Source organism: Schistocerca americana, chromosome 5 (assembly GCF_021461395.2).
Source record: "Schistocerca americana isolate TAMUIC-IGC-003095 chromosome 5, iqSchAmer2.1, whole genome shotgun sequence".
Classification (NCBI taxonomy): Eukaryota; Metazoa; Arthropoda; class Insecta; order Orthoptera; family Acrididae; genus Schistocerca; species Schistocerca americana.
This window is the reverse complement of record NC_060123.1, coordinates 522,050,927-522,059,112: the sequence shown is the minus strand read 5'-3', so window position 1 is coordinate 522,059,112 and position 8,186 is coordinate 522,050,927. Positions and strand designations below refer to the sequence as shown.

The 8,186-nt window shown below is 44.7% G+C and overlaps 1 non-coding gene across 1 annotated transcript; it reads right to left on the bottom strand.

The window, feature by feature from the left end:
• Positions 1 to 794: 794 nt before the first annotated feature.
• Trnas-cga lies at positions 795 to 869 on the bottom strand. The gene has a single exon. It is a non-coding gene; the product is annotated as a tRNA-Ser (tRNA).
• Between the last annotated feature and the right edge of the window lie 7,317 nt (positions 870 to 8,186).

Sequence of the window (8,186 nt, the reverse complement as noted above, 5' to 3'; positions counted from 1 at the left end):
CTACGTGGTGTGGCACGCATAAGCTCCTGCTGTCTAATGGGCCGGTCACGTACAAGAGACGACTGAACCTGACAAATTGTTGGCTGCTCAAATTTATATATTAAAAAAAATATTCAAATGTATGTGAAATCTGATGGGACTTAACTGCTAAGGTCATCAGTCCCTAAGCTTTCACACTACTTAACCTAAATTATCCTAAGGACAAAAACACACATCCATGCCCGAGGGAGGACTCGAACCTCCGCCGTGACCAGCCGCACAGTCCATGACTGCAGCGCCCTACACCGCACGGCTAATCCCGCGCGGCTCAAATTTATCGGCCAACACAACACCTGAAACGTACTGATCTAGTAGTAGCACTACGTGCTGAAATGATGGATCAGACTGTTTCTTAATCTGTCCACTGACATGAGGTACAGTTTTATAACACCTGAATATAAAGCACCACAAGCACATTTGAATTTTCACTTCCTTGTCAGTCTCTGCAAATCTGTTACCCATTCATGGTAAGTTTGTTCCAACCCTTTCTTGCAATTAAAGATTGCTACTACCACATTCCCTTGTTGGTCATAATAATAAATTAGCGACTCTGCAACCTGTTCATACGAAAGTTCACTCGGAGTGGCGTCAGGGAGCAACTTCTGTATGAGGCAGAACACTGCACTTCCTACTGTGGACAATAAATGAGGGATTTTCACAGCACCTTGTACATTTTCAGCAATTATGTGAGATTCAAACTGTTGCAACCACTCAAGCCATTACTCTTCTTGAAACTTCCTGGCAGATTAAAACTGTGCGTCGGGCCGAGACTCGAACTCGGGACCTTTGCCTTTCGCGGGCAAGTGCTCTACCAACTGAGCTACCCAAGCACGACTCACGCCCCGTCCTCACAGCTTTACTTCTGCCAGTAGAGCACTTGCCCGCGAAAGGCAAAGTTCCCAAGTTCGAGTCTCGGCCCGGCACACAGTTTTAATCTGCCAGAAAGTTTCATAAAAGCACACACTCCACTGCGGAGTGAAAATCTCATCCTCTTCTTGTTCATGAAACTGGCGAAAAGGCGATATAGCACTTGTAGCAGATGCAGATGTCGTTTGTTGTTCCATTGGCCGTGTACCAATGGCCAGCAGCTGCTCCACTGTGTTTAGTAGGCTCTGAAACTGAAACACTCTGCATTAGCTTTGGCCCGCATCTCGTGGTCGTGCGGTAGCGTTCTCGCTTTCCACGCCCTGGTTCCCGGGTTCGATTCCCGGCGGGGTCAGGGATCTTCTCTGCCTCGTGATGGCTGGGTGTTGTGTGACGTCCTTAGGTTAGTTAGGTTTAAGTAGTTCTAAGTTCTAGGGGACTGATGACCACAGATGTTAAGTCCCATAGTGCTCAGAGCCATTCGAACGGAATAATGTAGATAGAGAGGTAAATATCGACACACATGCTTCGAATGGCATGGGGTTTTGTGAGAACCAAACAAAAACAAAGTTCACCAAATGTCCGACAGATGGCACTGGACAGCAAAACGTCAGTGACTGCGCATGACAATCGTGTATAAAAGGAGCTGTAATGAGAGAGAGAATCAGATGCGCCAGCAGTCGCAGCATGTTGACGTTACCTGAAAAGGCGCTTTTAGTGAAGCTATATTATCAGAATGGGGAATGTGCTAGTTCAGCGTTACGATCCTATCGCCATAGGAAGGGGATTCGAACGTGTAAAGGTCCGTCGACAAATGCAGCTGTGGCGAGAATTATTTCGAAGTTCGAAGCCACGGGTCGTTTAGACGATAGACACCGTAGTGGCAGACCGAGCACAAGGCGTAGTGCTGCTGAGACAGTTCAGGAAGAAATGGAGACTGTAGCGGGTTCGCCTATGCACGGGGAAGTGAGCGCTCGTGCAGTCGCACGTCATTCCATACACTACTGTTTGGTTGGCACTTAGGCGTACACTCCGATGCTATCCGTACAAAATCCATCAGCATCATGAACTGTTACCTGGTGATTTAGTGAAGCGGAGGGCATTTGCGAAGTGGGCGTTTCAAAAGATGGCGGAGATGACGATTGGTTGAGTAACGTGTTGTGGACCGACGAAGCTCGTTTCACGCTCCGAGGGTCTGTCAACTGCAGAATTTGTGCTACCGAAAATCCTAGAACTGTCGTGGAAACTGCATTGCACGACGAGTAAGTCACGGTATGGGTTGGATTTAGCACATCTACCGTTATCGGGCCTTTTTTCTTCGAGGAAGTGCGTTATTCTGGTTTTGTAACTGCTACCGTGACGGGTGAGAGGTACGCCGATATGTTACAGAATCGCATCATCCCCAGCCTGGCTGATAAACCCCTGCTGGAACGTACGATGTTTATGCAGGATGGCGCTCCACCCCATATTGCTAGACGCGTGAAACATATCTTGCGTGCGACGTTTGGTGATGATCGTGTGCTCAACCGCCACTTTCGTCGTGCTCGGCCTCCCAGGTCCCCAGACCTCAGTCCGTGCGATTATTGGTTTTGGGGTTACCTGAAGTCGCAAGTGTATCGACAGACATCTCTAGGGATGTTGAAAGACAACATCCGACGCCAATGCCTCACCATAACTCTGGACATGCTTTACAGTGCTGATCACATCATTTTTCCTCGACTACAGCTATTGCTGAGGAATGATGGTGGACATATTGGGTATTTCTTTTAAAGAACATTACTTTTGCTTTGTCTTACTTTGTTATGCTAATTATTGCTATTTTGATCAGATGAAGGACCATCTGTCGGAAATTTTTTGAACGTTTGTATTTTTTTGGTTCTAATAAAACCCCATGTCATTCCAAGCATGTGTGTCAATTTGTACCTCTCTATCTACATTATCCCGTGATGTATTCAGTTTTCAAATTTATGCTGACTTTTTGATCACCCGGTAAATGACAATACCTAACTTTGAGAAGTTACAATGATGTGTCGCAAGGAAATGGCGACAGACAAATAAGAAGTCTCTTCGCTGTATACAGTTGGTAATACAAGAGAAGTAATATAGTTCCTGAGCCGCTGCTATACAAGCGCCTATTCTTGACGCCACTGTGGAAGTCGTGGAACAGCTTGTCTTCAACTGGACCGCGGCCAGCCGACGCGGTGCATAAGTCCTCTTCGTGTCGAGGGCACTGCCGTCGGGTTGTCGTCCTAGAGAGGGGTCGGTCCACGTGCAACTGGCTGACGCCCTCTTCGCAGCCCTCACTGCTCTAACGTTGACGACCGGCGTGCCAGCACTTGACTTTATGCCGGGACAGTTATCATCACAATTCGTCTTTTCATGGCCTGTATCGATTTTAAAGTCATAATCTCATTCACATAATTTTTAAACTTTTTATGCCGAATAGTGCCCCTTTTTGGTTGGCTGAACTGTTTGTAAGATAGCCGGCCGGTGTGGCCGTGCGGTTAAAGGCGCTTCAGTCTGGAACCGCGTGACCGCTACGGTCGCAGGTTCGAATCCTGCCTCGGGCATGGATGTGTGTGATGTCCTTAGGTTAGTTAGGTTTAATTAGTTCTAAGTTCTAGGCAACTGATGACCTCAGCAGTTCAGTCGCATAGTGCTCAGAGCCATTTGAACCATTTTTTCGTTTGTAAGATAAGCGTTCCTTAAATTTCATGAGCTATTCATCGATAGTAATTTCTTACTTCATTCTATACACTCCATTGAATTTACGATTCAAATACTTATTTTTGTCAATTTTTCTACATTGGCTATTAGATAATTATTTGTAAAGTTCAAACGCTTTGTAATTTGCCGATGTTTTTTTAAGTGCAGTGTTCTGTGTAGTTGCTCTAAGCACTATGCGACTTAACATCTGAGGTCACAGTCCCCTAGACTTAGAACTAATTAAACCTAACTAACCTAAGGACATCACACACAACCATGCCCGAGGCAGGATTCGAACCTGCAACCGAAGCAGCAGCGCGGTTCCGGACTGAAGCGCCTAGAACCGCTTGACCACAGCGGCCGGCGTTCTGTGTAGTTTTAAGGGCGTTATGTAGCTGTAAGTGAATTCGAAGATGAGAAAATAGTTCGTGCTAGTATGGTGGTTGCTTCCGTAGCCAATGTGGGCGAAGAGTTTGGTACTTCAAGGCTCAACGTATCGAAGATGTATGGATATGCAGGAGAAGCGGAAAATCATCATCCGTTAGCTCACAACGCGGGCGAAAATGTGAACTGAGTCGTCTTGAGACGCGCTTATTGAAGAGGGTTGCAATGGGAAAGCCGGCCGGAGTGGCCGAGGGGATCTAGGCGCTACAGTTTGGAGCCGCGCCACCGCTACGGTAGCAGGTTCGAATCCTGCCTCGGGCATGGATGTGTGTGATGCCCTTAGGTTAGTTAGGTTTAATTCGTTCTAAGTTCTAGGGGACTGATGACCTCAGAAGTTAAGTCCCATAGTGCTCAGAGCCATTTGAACCATTGTAATGGGAAAAACGAAACGACAGTTGCAAAAGTCGTGGCACGACTGTGTGCTGTACTCGCGCACCCTGTAAGCACCAAAACAATTCAAGTGCGCAGCTCATGGTCTCGCGGTTGCGTTCTCGCTTCCCGAGCACGGGGTCCCGGGTTCGATTCCCGGCGGGGTCAGGGATTTTCACCTGCCTCGAGATGACTGGGAGTTTGTGTTGTCCTCACCATTTCACCATCATTCATATAAGTGGCAAGATTGGACTGAGGAAAGGTTGAGAATTTGTACGGGCGCTGATGACCGCGCAGTTCAGCACCCCACAATCCAAACATCATCAAAACAACTCAAATCAGGGAATTGAGAGCCAGTCTTGAATTCGAAACCAAGCCATCGGTGATTCTAATTTTCGTAACAGCAAAACGTGATGCCGAAACCTTAAAACTGCGCTTTGGAGCAATGGAAGAAAGTCATTTGGTCGGATGAACCCTATTTCATACTGTTCCCAAATTCCGACCGACTTTACATTCCAAGAGCGAAACATGGTGGAGATTCAGTGACAATTTTGGCAACCATACCGTAGTAGTCCACGTGTCACACGAGTACTCCGTTACATCGCTTTACTGCCAAAGATTATGTGACCATTTCGGCTGATCAGTTACATCCCGTGGTACAATGTTTGTTCTCCAGCGGCGATTCTGTTTTCCATGTAGACAACGTCCCTTTTCACACAGCGTGCATCGTCCAGAACTGAGCAGAAGGAAGAACTGCCGCATCTCCCCTGGCCACAACAGTCAACAGACCTGAGTTGTACTCAGCCTCCGGATCTGATTTGGAGAGAAAGTTGCCTGACTGCTATCCATTTCTGTTAGCGTTACCTACTCTTGAACATCGTACAAGACCTTTGTTTAGGCATTCCGAGACGGCTAGAAGCTGTTTTGAATGAAAACGATTTTTCTAAACCGTATTAGGTATGTTAATGTTTTGTGTTTCCGTGGTATCTTGTTTCTGTCCGCCCGCTGTATTGTCATCCTCAGCCGATAGGCGCCACTGGATATGCATAAGGAGGGGCATATGGTCAGCATACCACTGTCATGGCCGTTGTTAGTTTTTGTGGTCGGAGCCTCTACGTCTCAGTCAAATAGCTGTGGCCTCACAAAGATTGAGTGCACCCCGTTTGCCATCAGTGCTCGGCAGACCCGGATGGTCACCCTTCCATGTGCTAGACAAGCCCGACAACGCTTGATTACGGTGACTTGATGGAAACCTATGTCACCACTGCCGCAAGGCCGTCAGCTTCAAATTCTATAAGTTTCAATAACCTCGAAAGTGGTCGGTTAGTAAAGAACTGTAGGTAGTGGAACCACCTCACCTCTGAAGACGTCGAACGTCGTCACTCTGGGCGAAAGACGAGGAACGAAAATGTTTCATGGACCACGATTATACAACGCGGATGATTCATGTCATTGTGAGAAAAGTACTTCTGATCTGTCTGCTATCTTGTGGACGTTTTTTTTTTTTTTTTTTTTTTGATAATTTGGCCCTTTCATGTAAAATAATAATGATGCAATTCTGAACTTAAGAAACCACTACATTTTTAACATGGTATTTAGTAAAATGGTTCATTCAGAGAGATATATTTATGGAATTACAAATAAAGTGAACCTATAGCACATCTACACTGAACGGTTTTCGCCAATCAGTATTTCGGGGTGATACATGCCCCACCTACGCTGATTAGCCCTAATCACGCAATTTCCAGATTCGTCTTTATTAGTTCAGCTTTCAAACCTTTTCCACTATCCTCATTTTTTGTTTCCTCGACCTTTGTACGTCCTTTCACAGCCCTTAAAAATCTCATATCAGAAGCTTCAGTGCTGTTATCCAGGTATCGCTGCCGTGGAGAGTATGACAGTTTCACCTTTCGCCCCAAAATCAGATATCAAACTGTAATCTACACTACTACCAATACACACTGTCGTTCAACTAATTTCATTTTTAATTTCTTTAAATACCTGAGACACGAAACATGTGCTACTCATCATTTTTCTTACGTCTTGCACCGTGTAAGCACACCATTTTCCTTGCTCTCCGTAAGGTTAGTATAATAATAACAATAACTAAACTGCAATATATTTTACTCTTTAGAAAAGATAAAGTTATCGACTACTAATATTACGAAAAGCAGTTGGCATACGTTTCAGTTTTCAATAACGTTTGGAAGCGGTTGGTTTGGTGACACATCGATTACGTTCCACCCAGGCGCCATTATAAGCACATTTGCATTCTTAATAAGATGAGCTCTGTAATCTAAATTTCTTGTCATGAGGTCCGATTAGTGGTTTTGTGTAATGCAAAACATTCTGTTGCATTATACATCATGTTATCACGTTCCACCATCACCAAGTGTTTTCTATCACTGTTGGCGACTCTAAATCTGACTCCAATACAAAAGTTATAATAGCAAGAAACAGAGACGTCTTGGCCAAATAGTAGGTTTGCTATTAATGGACACTGATATTCTATTGATACAAATTTCTTTATTGTAGGGCGGCCGGAGTGGCCGAGCGATTCTACGCGCTACAGTTTGGAGCCGCGCATGGATGTGTGTGATGTCCTTAGGTTAGTTAGGTTTAAGAAGTTCTAAGTTATAGGGGACTGATGATCTCAGAAGTTAAGTCCCATAGTGCTCAGAGCCATTTTCTTTATTGTACTCCAGCTGTGGTCTCTCTAATGTATCTTGACACCAAACAATTGCCTCTTGGAGGATTGAATTTCAGTCATTTGTTTTCAGAATAACTATTACATTTCGAGTGATACATTACAAGAAGAACTGTGGCTGAGCAGACGGCACCGGCGACGACGAATGCGTGAGCGTGCGCGCAGAAGCCGGAGCAGCTTTGCACTGAGCGAAGAAATCACCAAGTGATGAGAGGTGGCCAGAGGAAGACTGGAGTATCAGTGCGCACTTGGGACAGCCCCTGTTCATCTTAGCGAGCTGGTTCCGCTTCAGTTTGATTCGTCACATTACATAATTCTGATTCCACTCGCATTTCACAAGTACTTTTACTTACACTTTTCCTTCTCAATAATTTATTAGATTTACAACATAGTTAAGGTACGTCACTTGTTCTGCTCTTGTCAGAAATGACCATGTTTGACTTTATATGTCCCACTCTCATATCAAATGGAGTGCTTAATGTTACAGTCATGGCACAGTAAAAAATGGTTCAAATGGCACTAAGCACTATGGGACTTAACATCTGAGGTCATCAGTCCCCTAGACTTAGAACTGCTTAAACCTAACTAAACCTAAGGACATCACACACATCCATTCCGGAGAAAGGATTCGAACCTACGACCATAGCATCTTGGCACAGTAATCTCATCTTGTTGACAGTGGTTTGTTGTTTATTTTCTTCGTCTTATTCATTGTGAGCAAGTGTTTATTGACATATTCTACTCTTTAGTATACCAGGAAGAACAAAATATTTATTCTTGTTCAAGAGGTTGTCAGTGTGTACATTAAAAAGTTCGGGGCTGTATACTACACACTTGTTAAACGCCGTGGTATATTTGAATTTCATCAAATATTTTTGAGCTAGACCTGATCATAGTTAACAGGGAAAAATGATAGCCATGAAAGTATACGATAACTGAAACACTAACTTTCCAGGAAACATATGTCCGAAACCAAGCCGTTGGTAGTAAATCATAAATGCTTGCCTACGAGCTGCTACTGGCTATGGTTTTTGCGCTACAAAAATACAATATGAAA